Genomic DNA, 18,658 nt, shown 5'->3' with positions numbered 1-18,658 from the left:
TCGTACACAGCGGAAAGTTCATCCGTTCTAAAAGTTTTAAGCAGCTTAAAACTTTTTGCGCGGATGAAATCACAGTGGACGGATGCTCGATGGATAGAGCGGATGAAACACGTATGCGATGGGTACACAGCGGATTCGTAGCGTTTTCCAACGGATGGCAAGAATTTTTGTACGCTTTACATCCTCTTTGCATCCGTAAGTGCAGTGGGACCGGGCCTTAACCGCTCACCCCTTGCCTTAGCGCACGAGTGTAGTTGATGATGACCGCGAATATCTGCCCTATTCTCGAATACGCACTGCACGCACTGCAGTACGCGTGTGCGCAATGCTAAGAATTCGATGCTCAAACAAATTGCAATATTCAAAGTATTCACGACTATTTTATGATGTTTAAATGCAATTAGCCACATCTGGAGATTCCCGATGGCCGGAAAGGTCTCGTCTACTGAAGTTAGTGAGTAGGCCGTGATTTTTTAGTTAAAATCCCGCAAAGTTGAGATAAGTCGTACGAATAGGCGCTAGTCGTCGACCTGACAACTGTCGGCAAATAACTGAACGATAGTAGTGCACGTATTTACGTGGAATTGCGTACGCGAACAAAAAAAGTTCGAAACTCGTACAGAGATTGCTCTTGACTAGTTACCGCTCACCCCCCCCACTATAATTACGTGTGTACAGTATGTGGCGCGTGCGCTTTCAGACCACTGATTTATTACCTCCCCCCTCCTCCCCCCTAACTATCCTCTTGGATTTCCGACGAAGTGGGAGGCCCCCGAAAATTATATTCAAAGCAATTGACATTTAGTGCATTCCTCTATTGTGACATTGCTATGAATAAATATATAATTATATACATACATATACATACGATTACAACTCGATCGTTATTCATAAGGTTCGTTAGTCCCAAAATGAAATAAGGTTTCAAATAAAAATGTCCCCGTTTCTCGAACATTATATCGAGTTTTCCGAAGTACACGTTCCAGGAAGTCAAAAAAGGAAATTGCAGCTATCTATACTGAAGCAATATGAGGAGATGATTTCAAAACTCACATGAAATCCAAACAGAAAAGAGAGTTGAAGAAAAGAAAGGAAGAGAAAGAGAGAGAAACAAAGGGAAAAAAAGAAGAAGGCACAAAGACATTGAGAAAGAAGAGGGAAGATCTAAAGAAGAAGATAGAAGAGAGAATAAGTTGGGTACAGGAAAAAGAAAGATCACAGAGATGGGATTGCGATGAGGATAGAAGAAATGAACCATAACAGAAGGAAGAAATGAAGTTGGAAGAATCTGAGTGCAAAAAAAAAAAAGAGAGAGAAGTGAGTTTGGAAGAAGAAATGTAAAACTAGAGAGAAGAAAACAAAGAAGATGACTCTACGAAGAAGAATAGCGTAGAAGAAAAGAAAAAAAAAGAAGAGGAACAAAAAGGAAGGAATTGAATCAGATGATGTTAGATATGTATGTCCAACATGCAGGAAAGAAGAAGCCGTGAAGATCAATGGGTTTCTTGTGATTTTTGCGACACATGGTTTCACTTGGAATGCAGTGAACTTACAATAAGGTTGAAGAAGACATATCAAAATACATGTATCGGTGTCCTTTCTGCTGAACTGAAAGGGGAGCATTATCGCAGTCTCTCTCTCTTCCCTTCTTCCTTTTGGATAACCTTGCCTACCAGTGAAAAAAAAATGATCTTGTTCATATTATATTTAAATGAAATTTTCAAAATGATATTTTGAATAACTGTATATTCAAAATAGTGTTGAGGTGTGTGTAGATTATATTGACTTTTTCTTTTCTCAGACGAAATATGTGCGTCGACATTATAAAACAAATAATACGTATGAGCGAGCGGCTGAGAAATACAGGTATTTACAGGACTCAAAAATGATATTGCTGTTATGACTATATCCCATATAATATTTTTGCTGTATATAAAAAAAAATATATATATATATATATATATATATATATAGTTATACCACTGAAGTTTGTTTTTGTGCATCTTTATTTCAGACATATTTAACGAAAATTACTAATATGACCGAAATTTTAAGCACAAACATACTCTTGCATTCGTAAGATTTATTATCATATTAAAAGTATTACATGTTTGAAGGTATACAATGTTTGAAAAGATCGCCAGCCTTGCTGTAGATTTGCCTGTTTATGAAATTTTGCAGATACTTTTTTTTTTTCATAATAACATTTTTCGAAGTGCTCATAACTGGTATGTTTTTATTCTTTTTCAGCATTTCCTAAATTCACCAGAATGTCTGGGGGACTTTCCATTCAATATATATATAGAATTAAAAGCCTGTGTGGTGAACTGTATAAATATGTTTACTTCTAGGCCTTTTTCATATACTTATAATTAATTCCATGGAAATTGGGATGCAATGATCAACAAGAGATTATATCAATGTGTGATCACAAAGGTATGAGGCAACCCCCCCCCCCCCACCTCCTCCTCCTCCTCCTCCCGCTGAGCGAGATTGTCGGCGCTAACGAAACAATAATTTTTGCATGCATGAAAAGGCAGTTTTCTTTTCTTAATTACGCACCCCCCCCCCCCCTCCCTGCCCCCATAGAAAAAAAAAAGCCTGGTTACGGGCGTGGTTTGACTCCATGACATCCAGGCAATCACACTTTGGTATTTAGAGGTTAATTTAAACATTACGTTTTATCTATGGTGGCCAATTTGAGTGAATCCTGGCGTTATCAACGGTGTTAAGATAATTATGTTTACGCCATGTTGGTGTAAGAATTTTAACACCCTGATTTTGCCAGTTTATAAGTTATGTGACCTTGAAACGGGTGGTATCTAAGTCCACACTTTGGTATAAAGGTTAAATTTATTGTTTTCAGGCTATATGTTTCTGTATTTCGTAGAATGATGTATACCGATAAGCCTTTTGTTTTATGGAAAGTTTTGAGCCTAAAACCAATTTATGCCAGTTCTGAAATCCATACTGTAATAGGCCTACAGACATTGACAGAGCACGCCGTCTATAGGCTTTTAATGGATGGGTGATATAATGATGTTTATAACGAAAGCTTTGTTGAAAAAGTTGTGAGACACTGACATTACATATAATTGAATGGATTTCTTTTGGAAAGTTCCTTGTTTGCCATGTTTGTACAACTTGAAATGATCCTAGAAAAAAAAAATGGAAGAAACAGAAAGCAAGAAAAGAAAAAGAAAAAAGAAAAGGAATATTAGAATAAAACAGCGGAGGGCACTGGTATAATGCACGTGAATTTATTTGCATTGGATCTATTCTGCGTTTTAGATGTTTTAATAATTGATCGCTATACATCAAAGACCTCACGAATCATTCATTTCAGTACATTATGAATAATGGCTATTTCATAACTTGTGTACAGGGGAATCCTTTTCTAACGAGATCGGATACAGCGAGAATAAGCTTATAACGAGATAAATCGTCCGGTCCCAAATAAATGTGCATGTTAGCCTAAATGGAGATTTGGAGTTCCGGCTATATTGCGAGATAATTTTCGGGCCTAAAAACGGAGAAAAGCAAAGATGAATTTGTGCGGATTTTCATACAACGACAACTTATTCTCTTTTAAGCCGAACTTAACAATGGGCAAAATCACGCTTTATTTCAAAATCAGAAAAGGTTAATTCTCCGTAATTATTTGAACTATCGTTTCGTGCAAACAGACTAACATAATTATGCCAGTGCCAAACAGAAGCAATCAAGGTGCTAACACGGCGCTACAAGTTCATAAAGTCTCTTTCCGAGGGCCGTGATGGAACAGCATCGGAATATTTAGAAGCTATAGCCTTTGCTATTTATGCCGAAATGTCATCACAAACGCTACAATACGAATTAACGTTATCTAATGGCTTAAACAAGAAAAAAATATGGTGTATTTGATACAGTATAATGTTTACGTATCCTAAATGTTTCCAAAGATATACGTAACGGGAATATCTTTGAGCGGCGAACACAGCGAATTGTATATTTTTGGGAGCTTTGAACATGTTCAAAAATCCTTTGCGATAGAAAGAACTGCTTGTTAAAATTAAAACTGTTCTTGAGTTTGATCGCAACCGTTACCGAGCCCTGACGAAAGTTAGAATCTGCCATTATTCGCTGCTTTCGCAAACATTGGCCGCTCAGTTAGATACCCATTTACGTTACTTTGATAAGATGAATTGAATTAAATGTCAAAATTAAAATACGATGGGATCGTATGCTAAAATTGTAATTAAGTCAACTATATATAGCCTATCGAAATACATTATATTTCACTCGATTTTGCAATCCACAGTTAGCCGGTATGATATCTATACGTGGTTTTCGTTTTCTTAATAAAACGGCATTGACCCATCAAAGTCGTCGGGTAAAACATTCACGCAAAGCACGCATTCAACCTCATGCATCACAACCAAGAAGCTGTTTCCCTGGAAGAAATAAGAGATGAGAGTGTAAATTGTGGTGTAAACTTTCACCATAGTACACGTGGTTTATATCAGTAATTTGTCATAAAATGAAGGATACATTCGGATTTTACTCACAGCTTTCATCCACGCGAGTTACGCTAAACGCAGCGTTGATAGCGCGATACTTTACCTGTAGTTGCATAAATTTTGCTTCATCTCTCTCTCTCTCTCTTCTCAGATGTGCAGATTGATCAGCATAGGGCTAACAAAAGGAAGGCCCCATATACGATATGATTATATGATTTGTCAAATCTGAAATATTTGATAACATGTGTCTAGAACAAAAATAATTGTAATCATCGCGAGAAGGTATCTCATTTTCCTGTCGCATTTCTTGTTTTTCTGTTCATCAATATGACGTCGTCATAATAAAATGCAGGTAGCCCAATGTTAATAGACCATTTATATATAAAGTGTAAATTCCACAAGCGTTAGGATACAACGAGAATCCGGATATGACGAGCAAAATCACCGGAACCGACGATCTCGTTATAACGGGATTCCCATCTATAAAATTTTATTTTCGCAACTATAAATAAGCAGACCCGTCTTCCACATAATAATAATAACGACACATATCCAATGCAGCATACTTACACAATAAAGAAAGTGAACAACAACAAACCGAACATTAATGTGATGTTAGATTGTTCGAATTCGGACATGGAAATTGAATACAATTATATAGAATATACACCACACCGTATGCTGCAAAAAAATTATGTTTATCTCAGCCTCTGCACACGTGTTGGCAGACTTGCCCTTTGCTAGTTATAGCATCATTCCCACCGAACTAAAACATAGTGGAATGCGTGTCCCTATTCCCAACATACACGAGACCGTGCAGCCAAATTACCGTGTTGCGTCGCCATTTTGTTCGGGCAATTTTTCCTTATATGGAGTGCACGCTTTGGCGCGGTCAGACTGGGCCACTGGTACGCGCGCAAGCAAGAGTACGCCGTCCAGTGGCTAGTGATTATGACGTAACAATGCACGTTTGTACATGACAATGGTCAATTGCGCTTCGGAGACACAGCCCGCACTCCATATAAGGAAAAATTGCCCGAACAAAATGGCGGTGGTAGCAAGTTTTGGTGGCTGCGTATTTCCTGGGTGAACACGCATTCCACTATGTTTTAGTTCGGTGATCATTCCGAAAGAAAGGGACTTATCATCATTCAGAGCCTTGTAATGTGCGGCGCGCGCGCCATGTATTATAGTGAGCGGCTACTAGTCAGGGGTGAGCGGCTACTAGTACAGGGGTCCGTTTCATGAAGCTATCACATAAAAGCTATCACATAAATCTTAGAATGGCCAAGCCGCTCTTAAGCTAGGAGAGACTTTCACAGAGAAGTAGAAACCATTTCACGAAGTCTCTCCTAAGCTATGAGAGACTTTAATTTTTTCAATCGTCATGTTCGAGGGTAATACTAATTAACATATCATTAGCATATCATTAACGTATTCTCCCTGATGTGTTACATGCGGTGAGCACTCGCTACATAGACATAGCACGTATACACACAGTGTATACAGCGCAGAGGTAACAGATCTACGACGGAGGCAAGATCCTGAAGGCTAAGTTGCATTCTACACCGCTACCAGCACATATTTCTATTAGTGAGTATATTTAAAGCTGTCTGCAATTAAAAAGTAATGCATGTGGATTCATAATGTGATATTATTTGGATATATTTTTGTTCGAATCTTCTACAATTCTCCAAGGGCTAGCTAGATGTAGATCTAATCTTACCGGTAGTAGCGTTATCACAATAGTCCCACGTAGGCACATCGCCGTTTGTTTGAATGACCAAATGGCCATCTGAGTTAGGTAGTTTGTTAATGTTAGCATGGTAGGGTCTAGGGCTACTACAACTTCTACAAGTAGGCCTAATAGTGAAATGTTTGTGGGTTGATTTTTAGCGTGCAGATATTTCATGAGAGCAATTGCCCGATTTGTTCATGTATGGGTGAATTGCAGGTAACTTAAGGCGTGAATAGTGAAGGGATCAAAGAAGAAACCGGAAATTTCATAAGTAAAGAATTGGTCTGCATTTTATTATTAATATTATATTTTTGAAGACGTGTCTAACATTGAATAATTACACTGTCACTAGCTGTGTGGATAGTATTCAGAAGTGATACAAATTTTCTGTTTTGTGTCAAATCGACAGGAAAGATCTGGGTTTTTTTCAGTCTAGAAAATCTCAGGTTATTTTGTCCAACAGAATTATGGGCCTAGCCTAAGCCTAATGTTTTTTAGTTTAGGCCCTAACGTGAACTTATAGCGTTAGCATTTACACTACAGAGAACCAGCTGTACGTTACCTGTGTCATTGTTACGTTTACAAGTCCTAATGTTACTATCTAACGTTACTAATATAGGTCTACAACAAAAACTTGTAAAATACTAGGGGTTAGGGGTTATAACTGCGACCAGCCCGAACGCGAAGCACTGTGTACTGGTAGTGGTACAACTAACAGGGAGTGCCCTGGGGTTAGGGCCGGTAGTACTATCTGGAGAGTCCGACAGTGGTTAGACTAACTAGATCAAGTACGGTAGTAATAGTAGGGCCTAGTAGTAGTACGTAGATCCAGGTCTACACAGAATATTAATTAGAAACCATGGTTCAGATCTTGGTTCAGACTTGAAAGCTATCTTCAACAATTCTAAGTGCATACAGCACTGTAATCGCAATGCATGTGTCATAATAAGATAGAGAATGATGTTTACCTAAATTCATTGGCATGGAACCTCTAGAATTCTACTGCTATACTACCAGATGTCTATAGATCTAGAATCCATTGGTATAGTGATCCTGAGTAGCACCTACTGACCTAGATACTACTTAACCAGTGTATACCAAAAGTATAACCAGACTAGACCCTTTGCCTTGATATTCTTAAACATATTATCATTAACATAAGTAGGCCTATCACTCATCAGTAAGGAAGTTAATAGGTCTTCTTAATAGTGCTATCTATCTAGGCAGTTAGTAGATTCTATAGGTCCATACTCCGATGCTAATACCGCTTACACAACTTCTTTTAGCAATTTAACTGATGATGATGACATGACAACAGTTGATGATCAGAGTCAGACTGTGGCTGCATCTCAGGCTGTAACTGTGATCAACCCGAATGTGAAGCCACAGTACAGCTGGTCCTACCAGATCTTAGGTAGATGTAGACCTTGCAACATGGATGCCTAGCGACAAGATCTAGAACCTCAAGAAGTCATAATACCCTAAACTATAGGCTTACACATGTTGAATTGAGACAACTCAAATACTAGTAGTATGTCTTTTAATCATCCCCCCCCAAAAAAAAAAAATAATAATATAAGATCCTTTATATATTTAAACTGCAAAAACATGTGAACTGATTTCAAATTTCATGCAGATTCTAGATATTGTGTGTAAAATCTTGTATAATCAAACAACAGTTTGAAAACACATTTTCTATTTTGTATTCACATTTTTAATTATAATGTTAGATATGGAACATCAGTCAGACTGCTACAATCAGACTTCTTCATCTAATAAAGCCCAGAGTCAGTTGCTGAACTTCACTGAACACAGAACCAAACTGCTGAACTTCCATCTTCTCCACAGCTAGACTGCTACTGAACTTCGTCGAGACTTACGATGTATCTACCAGCATGGTCACCTTCAACAGAATGCAAGTATTTTAGCTTATAATACTATTTTAGCAGACAACATATCTGTATATTTTCAAATACTACAATTGCAACATTATTTACATTTGGACATCAAATTGTCTCTGGATTTTTAGTTGAATAGTGTTAGACAGGAAATATTGAAAACAATGTTTGCTGTAATGTCCATCTTGGTAATTGAAAACAAACATTGTTATCCAGTGAATAGTGACCCTTCTAGAAACAACTGTTTTTTGCATTTTTTATTTCACTATCTGTAGAATATTACATACTGATCCAATTGAAAAGAGATAATTCATGGAAGGGGGGGGTACCTGCATGTCTACATGTATCAAGCTCCTGAAACAAACTTTAGCAGTCACGTTATCTTAATAATGTAGGCCCTACTATGATTGTTTATTTACCCTCTCCCTTTTCTAGTATCAAAACCACCTTATGCTCTTACAATGTTTGAAACAAGAATATTCGACATAGCTAATCATTTTAAACTGTGAAAAGTCCTATTTATAGCTTATGGATCAGTAGATACTAGTGAATTCATTCTTTCAAAATCAATGGTAGGGCTTTTCAATTTGATTGCTATAGCTTGTTATAGCAAAGGCAAAGCAACCATCTCTAACATACTTTCTAATGTCCCATGTCCTGCACTATTGTTTTGTTTGTAAGATATTAACTGTTCTTGTATATTGAATAAACTCCAAACAGCCAAGGACCAGACAACATGTGAACTTCATCCACTTCAGAGTTAAGGACTGGGGGCAAGATGCAAATGGAAAAGTCAAGTGACAGTGTCATGGATATTCCACCATCTTCATTTGGTGTGTTAAATGATTATTTTTAGCTATTGAAGCAAGTTGAGAAATCATGTTATCTTGATCATCTACAGTTGGCAGCAAAATTATTCAGCCCCTCTCTTGCATGTTGAACACTCTGGCATAATGAATTACATTATAACTGAGATCATTTCTAAATCATACAAGTGGTGATCAGATAGTTTGCTACAAGTAAATAACAGATCAGTAGCCTTTGATTTGCATATAGTTACAAACTTTGATCATTCATGTATAAAGAGATATGGTCCAATGAGCACATTTATGGTCATTTTCAGTCCTTTCAGTGATCACTGAAATGCTTCGTTGAATATGGTTTATTCACTCAATATTTTGATAGGTGACACAATATGATGGAATTTGATGTAGGATTCTTAATATTTCAATTGGCATTTTTCATTGTACAAAAATATCTAAATGAACTCATTTCTAGTGAAAGTTGCCACCATAGAGTTTGTACAGAGGTTTAGCCGTGATATTAATAATTCAAAGTTTAAGTCATGTCAAAATGAATATAACCCAATGAAATGCTAAGAGTTGTGCATAGAATGGCAAGATACTATTTAAAATTCCATAAAAACAAAAGAAATTAATCGTTATCATCAGACCATAACACGTCATGCTTCAGTGATCACAGAAAGGTCTGAAATGACCATAATGTGCTCACTGGACCTTATCTCTTCATGCATGAATGATCAAAGTTTCTAACTATATGCAAATCAAAGACTATTGATCAGGTAGGCATTTGTCATAAACTATCTGTTCACCACTTGTATATGATTTAGTAATTGTAATGTTATGTATTTTGCTATAGTGTCCATAATGCAAGGGGGGTGAATAATTCTGCTGCCAACTGAATAAAGTGAATGCTTGTTATTAATTTACCCTCTCATTCATTACTAAAATTACCTCATACTCTTACAATTTGCTAACAGGGGCTCATTACATAGTGATTCAAACTTTGAAAACTGGCAATTACAACTTGTTGTTCACATAATATATCTTACAAAATTGATAATCATTAATGAACATTTTGTTATTATTGCTTGTTTTAATAAAGATGTACACTCATCTCAAATATTTTCCAACTATCCCATTTGTGCATCCGATGTTTCTGTTTGTATGGTATTTAACTGTTCTTAAGTTTGCACACCCAAAGGCCTGAAGAGAGCTGAACCTCACCAAGCCTTGGGACAGACAACTGCAGCTGAACTTCACCCAGGTCAGAGTCAGACTACAATTGGACTACAAACTGTATAGCAGCATCTTATCTACGACAGAACACAGGTATGCTTTTCTCAAATTAAACTTGAAAGTATAAAGATTTTACAAAATAAACAACTTGAATAACAGTTGAAAAAGGGCAACCTCTGTTGATGACATATCAGTTACAGGTAATTCGGTCTTTTTTATTTTAGCAATTATTGTAGACTTGGTGGACAAACAATGTCACCTCTACTGAACTGTTCCATACGAGAAATGAAGAAATTAGTGCATTTATACACCCCAGTTGGGAGTTGATTTAATGTTTATGTCTATATCAGCCACAATTGGGAATTCAGTACGGCTTACATTAGTTGATTAACGCACTGACATAGCAATGCAGCTGATTTATTACATAACCCATTGAATCATCTTTCTGTTTATTTTGGAACCCCCAGCTTGCCTGACATAAGTTACAATCCTTTTTAAAAAGTCATGAATGTATAACGTTCTGTCAGACGAGTGTTTAAAGTCACAATCACATTCTCATTTTGAGTCTGTGTCACACCTTTTTTGTTATCAGGAAGAATCTGCTACACTAATTCTTGTGTATGACATCCCAGACGATTTTCTTAGTTTTTTTTTCGTAGATGCTGTTAAACTGTTTCTAATATACTGTATAAGAAATTGCTTAAAAGTAGTTCTGTGTAATGATATGTGTGCCAGTCGTGTGTGTATTCATTCAACTGTAAGCCCACATATTTAACACTCTGTATAATGTCAGGCAGAGGGGATGAATGGCGTGTCATAAAATTTCAGTATGTAACCAATATTTGTTTTTCCATATTTGTATTTCTTTTTTCTTTCATATAGATTCTCAAGGCATGGAGCTTGCCGAGGGTGATGCAGACAGGTTGAATGCAACATATGATAGTTTTTACGGCTGTAAATATATATATATATATATATATATATGAATTTAATCTTTCAAAATCAATGTATATACAGTGAAACCCCGTTATAACGAGGTCCGTGGGACCGCCAATATTGCCTCGTTATAACCGGTTCCTCGTTATAACCGTACGCACTAAAAACAAAGAAAACATAAGCATGGAGTCACATATACCAAGCAATCAAACTTATGAGCAGTCTTTGTGTTGTTATTACACAAGTAAATGGATCATTATTATTGAGAAAGGATAAAAAGGAATCATTTGTGAGTTGACACCAAAAGAATTAAAAAAAAAAGAAGGGGTTGAAAACGCGTTCTTTGTTTTTCTTCTGAAAAATCTCTTCGCGTGTGTTGTGCATGCCTTCTCGAAAAGTGCACGGCAGGGTTGAATTCGTAATCCTTTCTACACGTATCTCTTCCTCGTGTATTGAACCATTCTGAAAGAATGAAAATATCATTTGTGAAACACAGTATAAAATTTTAATAAACAAAATCACATTGTATTAAAAACATGTGTTACTTTTTTTCTGAACATGGGTGCAAGCAGAGTAACATGCATTATTGAACTTATTTTACGCTGTGTGTGCCCAGCGGGATCGCGATGATTACATTATCAATTATTTAGGCTGTATTCCATGATGTTTGCACCAGCAGGGGTTGAAAATGCATTTTGTATTTTTCTCCCCAAAATCTCTTCGCATTTTGTACATGTGTCCTTGAAAGGTACACGACATGGTTGAATTCGTGATCCTTTTTACGACTATCTCTTCCTCATTATAACGGACCATTCTGAAAGAATGAAATTATTCATTTGTAAAATACAGTGTGAAATAATATGAACATCACGATGATTTCATTAATTATTTCGGCTGTAATCTTTTACGTAGTATACACATCAATGTTTCACAACCAGCAAAACAACTGGAAGTCGGAGCTAACATGGAAAGGATTATGATTTTGCAGAGGTTGTGCTTTTCTAATATACAAATAGGTTAGGAGAGTCCATCTGAATTGAGTTGTACATCATTTTAAATCTTAGAGTCTGCTCTTTCAGAAAGAGGATTGAGCTTTTAACTTTTTGGAAGATACTAAGAAACCACTAATGAAGTGCTACAGAGCATACCATTCTCAGAGGAATTCAAAGTTCATTTGATGAAAATCGATTTTGAAATGGCTGAGACATCCGAAAACAAAGTAAAACAAAGTAAAAGCGATTCTAATGAAAGGTTGGTTCCACCTTTTATTAGGAATCGCTTTATTTTGCATATTTCAGCCATTTCAAAACCAATTTCATCAAGTAAACATTGAATTCTTCTTGGAATTATGTGCCCTTTCATATTTCAGAAGAGGTTTCTCATTATATCACACACACAAAAAAAAAATCTGAAACCAGGTCTCAACCAAAACTACACCATCCCTTTAAGCAGAAATCCATGTTTGGTGACTTTTTGTGACTTTTTGGGGGTTTTGTGATGCAGAGTCACAATTGCAGTGTTAGATATGAAGCTACAATCAGACTATTGCAGTTTGACTGCTGAACTTCACTCAGAGTTTTGTCATAGATGAGTCCATTGGTGATGGCATAAGTGCTTTGCCAGGCATTAACCAAAACCAGAAATGAGACAAATCCCCCTCAGAAGAAAAGAGAAACAAATGCATTGCAAAACAAAACAGAACAGCTAAGCATGCAAAAAAAGTCGGTGAAAAGCAAACGGGTGAATCGAAGCACACTAAAAAAATAAATAAATAAATAAAAAAAAAAAGATTAAAAAAAAACCGAAAAGAAGATTTATAGTAAAGTGGAAGAAACCATTTTAAAATGGACAAATGGAAATCTCTGTCAGCACATAACAGTCTGATTTCTGATTGCTTTGATGAATAAAAGCTATTGTGTAGCAGACAAGGTCATTATTATTAGTACTATTATCATAATTAGTATTCTGATGTAGGGAACCTCAGAGTGCAAAAACAGTGGATTGCAACACATATCATTGTATGCTTACCAAATATTTGCTATGATAGAATTGCTTGAAGTTCAGCTGCTTTCACAATTTGATTAATAAACCATGAAAATATTTCAAATGATTATGAAAGATGTGTTGAGGTATAAGTGATCCAAACATAAATACATCAGTGAACGTTGCAGTGCATTATTTTTGTTATTGTTTCCAGGCGTGTGACGTCAAACTTTATGTAACCAAGTTAGAAAATTATATCTATGCGGGCAATTATAATTTGATCAGAAAGATATAATTAAGAATAACTTATTATGTAGAAATGAAGTAGAGTGTAATACCAGAAAATACTGTGAGTGATAATAATTTCACAAAGACTCTTACCAGTATCATCATTGTGGTTATGATAATTGTGCTGTGATTATGACGATATTGAATAATGAAATACATGTTTTCAAGATCAGATTTTCCAATGAATCAGGCAACCAGAATATGAAAATTTGACAGCAACAACTGTTTCAGTAGTTTCTGCAGTTACATAATCTGTCACATGACATGTAGTTAAATTGTGTAGAACTAGTATTAACCCTATAAAGTCCAAGGGGGGGGGGGAGGGCACATTGTGCCCCCCCTACCAGATTTTCATTCGCCACTCCTTCGCCCTTTATCCAATTTTAACCAAATTTGGTGACTTTTCCTAAAATCTTATTCCGAACGTTTTGATATATAATTTAGCTATACTTGATATTGCTGGTTTCCATGGCAACCACAAACTGACAACCATCTCAGTCAGATTTTTGCGTATTTTTCTATTCCAATTCAAATTTACAATATTATAATGTATGAAATGGGCGTTTCTTGGCTGAAATTTGCTGAAGAAGCAGAATGTGAAGTAATTATGGCCTTGAAATGTTTTTCCTATTGTTTCCTTTGTTTTTCTGTGCCAACAGCATAAAACAATAGATATAATAGAGATGCTTGAAAATAACAGTATTTCCAAAGATTGACGTTCTATTTTGTGTCATTTTGATTCCTTCACCCAAGTTATACCTCTAATATCACTTGTTTATCACATTATCAATCTGCAAACTTAAAATTCCAATATTATGGGAATATGAAATATGATTACTATGCATGTACCTATCCCAAACAATACATCATAGGTCTCATAATGTATTTCTTTATTTTGTTATGAATAGCGCCCCCATGTGGTGACCTTGAGAAATTTCAACCATAACAAATAATCAGCTTTGACTTGCACATCATTTGTGGCAAATATGAAAAATATTGGTCTATGATAAGACATATATACTGGGGATAAAGAAATTATACAAAAAAAAAATCATGTTTTTAGCATATTTCCTATGTATTTCTTTATATTTTGATAAATAGCGCCCTCTATGGGTGACCTTGAAACAACTCAAGTATGTGGTCATGTAGAGTATGAGTTGCTCTACCCATGTGCCAAATATGACGATGAGACATCAAACAATAACAAAGTTATATAGGGGGGCACAATGTGCCCCCCCCCCCCCCCCTTGGGCCTGGGAAGGGTCAAAATAGCTTGGGCTTAATAGGGTTAATGAGTATGAAATTGATAGTGGTGAATGAATTAAATAATTGAATCATTATCGGCGCTTATCATTATGCATCTTTAAATGAAATGTGTTTCAATTGTGGCAATTGATGAGTAAAATCAAATCCAAGTATGAAACCATGAATACCTGCAGAAACTTGAACTATCACTCATTGTGATTTTTACCCCCACCTCCAACTGAGGGAGTTCGTTCAACCAGCACTAACTTTATACGGTTTTATTTTTTATAAAAAGTTGTTACCATGGGAACGCATTGTTCAACATAGAATAAAGTCATGTTTTGTTTATTAAAAAAAAATCTGTTCGTCATTAAATTATGTGTCATAATTACGTATCGCAAATCAAGTGCTCAAAAACTGAGGGAGTTGGATGAATAAACTGGTAAGTCCTATGATTTTCATTAAAAAATGATGTTACCATGGCAACACACTGTCCAATATTAATGGAAGAAAATTTGAAAGAAAGGTTTGCACAAATACATATTATGACTGTCACATGTGTCAAATATCAAGTCAAATGCTCAAAAGCTGAGGAAGTTAGCTGAATCCACAGTATTTTTATATGATTTTCATTCAAAATACTCTGTAACCATGGCAACACATTGACAACGATCAAAGAAGAAATTCGCACATCAGTCAATGTACTTTAGCAGTCTCATGTGCCAAATTTCAAGTAAAATGCTCAAATACTGAAGGAGCAAACTGAATCCACAAATTTTTTGTATTATATTCATTGAAAATGCTGTTACCATGGCAACACAATGTTCCATATCTATGAAAGATTGAAGTTTGCACAACTGCATATCATAGTGGTCACATGTGCCAAATTTCAAGCCAAATGCTCAAAAGCTGAGGGAGATGGCTGAATCCACAATAGTTTTGTATGCTTTTTATTCAAAGTCTGTTGTTACCATGGCAACGCATTGTTCAACAATGACGAAAAATGAAGTTTGCACATCTATGTACTATACCGGTCACATGTGCCAAATTTCAAGCCATTGCTCAAAGACTGACAAATTTATCTGAATTCACAATATTTTAGATGCTTTTAAGTGAAAAAAAATGCTGTTACCATGGCAACGCATTGTTCAACATCAACAAAAGATTAGTTTTGCACATCTGCATACTGTAGCGGTCACATGTGCCAAAATTTAGGTCAAATGCTAAAAAACTATACGAAGTTAGATCAATCCACATATTTCTTTGTATGATTGGTATAGAAAAAACTGTTGTTGCCATGGCAACAGATTTCTTCACATCCACACAGGGAAAAAAGCGTCTTGCACAACTACACATTACATTGATCTGATTCTATGCTGAATTTCAACTGCATTGCTTTAAAACTGAGTGTAGTAGTGTAATCCACAATAATTTGTATGATTTTTATGAAAATATGTCGTTGCCATGGCAAAGCATTACGCGATATTAACGAAAAAGATGTCTTGCACATCTACCTTTGACAGTGGTCACACATGCCAAATTTGGGGTCAATTACTCCAAAAATGAGAAAAAAGTTTGATACAATGACTCTCAAAAAGCTATCACATAAACTTAGGAGTGCTCCTGACCACTCCTAGATTTATGTGATATAGTCCAGGCTAGAAGGCACCTAACCTTGTTTTTTGATATATACAATGTTTTTTGACGGTTTCTTGTCAATTCGAGGGTGCTGATTCCAAATCCGATTGATGCCACTCGCGTAACCTTGAGCATTTTCCGCAAAATGCAAAAATCCAAAATGGCCGCCAAAACTATAGATTTGACCATAAAATGCCAATAACAGGAATGCCATGACCGACCATTTCAATTAAAAAGGTGTAAACATTTGTTCTTTGACTTACTTTATCTCCCCATGCAAATAAAATTTGATCTCGTTTAACATTCAAACTATTAAAGGGGCATTATATATTCAAAATGGCCGCCGTGGCTATACTGATGTACAATATGAGTGGTAGAAAAATATGTGTGGGAATGTGACACAAATTTACTGCTCTTCTTGTCACATATCTGCGCTGTTTAGCCAGATGTGCATGCTCATTACAAATTCGATGGGTGCGACAAATAAAAGGAAGGTCTTTTGTTCTATAAAATGCAAAAGTTCAAAATGGCTACCAACTCTATACACATGTATATGAAAAGCCGTGCAGGAAATATATACGGAATATATATATATACAGGCTTTTATACATATTGCTTTTCGTGTCATGTCCCTGCTGTTTAGCATGTCTTGCATGCTCATTACAAATCTCATGGCTGTCACAAGCAAAGATTTATTTATTGGTACTGCTGAAAAAAATAAAAATGGCTGCATCTTTTATGTTCATTATACATGATGAATGACAGTGTCACGTCCCTAATGCTGCTTATCAAATTTTGCTTGTGTTTTACAAATCTGGTTGAGTTTATGAAACAACAAGTAGTCCTTGGTAATGCAAAAATCCAAAATTGCAGCCAAAAGAAGGACCTTCGTATAAATGTTTAACAAAAGGACATACATATATGAACATTTTATGCTTATCTGGTGTACTTCGAGTTGTTGTTTATCGTAGCCTTCCTCTCTTTCGTAAAGTCATGTAGCAAAATCGACTTTGTTCGATTAGACACAAAACAAACTTCAGTATGGCTGTTCTCACAACATCCAGTGGCAATAACCTCCGAAAATACCGTACAAGCTATTATTTTTTACCCCTCATCTAGGAAAGAACACGAGGCACCTCTTTCATAATAGTTCACAGTTTGTGGCTATTGGTAGTACTTACTATATGCAACAAGAGGCTTATTCAATCTCATCTTCGAAACCATCACTCTCATAGTCTTCCAAAGATTTTTTGATTGGATTTTGACAGCAGACATCAGCCCCACATTGGCAGAATTCAGTACAGGCTAGAGCGGACTTCGTGCATGTACAGAGTGCAGACCTACAGTCACCCTTGCAGCCGCATTTGATGATGTTTAGTACTTCGTCAGGGGCCACTGGGTGATCATTTGCCAGATACACAGGATGAAGAGCTGAAGACTTGCATGACCACCCATTCTGCAGAGGATCCAAAGGTGGAGGTCCAGGCTTACCAGCAGCCATCCACAAAGCTGTTTGATAGCTAGCACGTTGGCAGTGAGGCCTAAATGCAGCCATGGTGGGAGGGAGACTGCATAGTTTCGGGGGTAGGTGACGCTTTCCACTGATTTTTCTGGTGAAAATGTGCTTTCGGATGCTGTCAAGGGTGCCTCGACTATCTCCGTAAAGTGTTGCCACAAACTTTGAACAGGATTCAACTACTTTATCCAGAGGCACTGTTGAATCCCCCAGGAGCAGGGTGTCAGAGTATGACTGTAGGACTTTTAGCACTGAAGTCTTCCCTACGCCAGAAAAACTGGAAACAGTATCGCATCCTGTCAGAGCATGTGCCGGCATGAGGTTATTCATGATTCTCTCATGCTTTTTGACTACTTCACCAACATCTACGAGGGTTCGGCTATGAGAACAAGACTCCATTACCAACCTCACCGTGCGAGGCATGCCATTTGTTTGGAAGTACAGATGGTGAGCAAGGATGACAAGTACATCTGTATCATCAGATATGACCCTGATACTTGAGTGACCATTCTTGGCCTCCTGTATCATGTGATAGGCCATCACGACATCTGCTTCTTCATGTGTCAATGATACAGGTAGGATACCAACGCCGACATCGACTGGATGTGGATCTGGGCCTGTGACAACCACTCGCTTGCCCTGTGGTACTTTCTGCCTGCATAACTGATCCACAATCAGTTTGATGATTTGTGTTTTGTTCGAAGTCACGTTAAGAACAACTTTCTGTTTCGGGAGAGGGGACTCGCTAGTAAGTGTGTACACACGACTTAATCCCTTTGAACGCGCTTTTCGACAACATGACTTGATGCTGTTGTCATAGTATCTGTCAAACACCACATGAAGAATTGTTGAACGGTCCGCGAATTTCATGACTGCAC

At 36.7% G+C, this 18,658-nt stretch overlaps 1 long non-coding RNA gene across 1 annotated transcript; it reads left to right on the top strand.

The window, feature by feature from the left end:
* Positions 1–5,961: 5,961 nt before the first annotated feature.
* On the top strand, positions 5,962–11,133 carry LOC140231269 (uncharacterized). Its single transcript, XR_011901428.1, has 5 exons — positions 5,962–6,092; positions 7,968–8,152; positions 8,856–8,968; positions 10,140–10,267; positions 11,057–11,133. It is a non-coding gene; the product is annotated as an uncharacterized lncRNA (long non-coding RNA).
* The last annotated feature ends 7,525 nt before the right edge of the window (positions 11,134–18,658 follow it).

The sequence above is a fragment of the Diadema setosum genome, chromosome 7 (assembly GCF_964275005.1).
Source record: "Diadema setosum chromosome 7, eeDiaSeto1, whole genome shotgun sequence".
NCBI lineage: Eukaryota > Metazoa > Echinodermata > Echinoidea > Diadematoida > Diadematidae > Diadema > Diadema setosum.
Note: the sequence above shows the minus strand (reverse complement) of the source record. Positions and strands in the feature narration are given on the sequence as shown.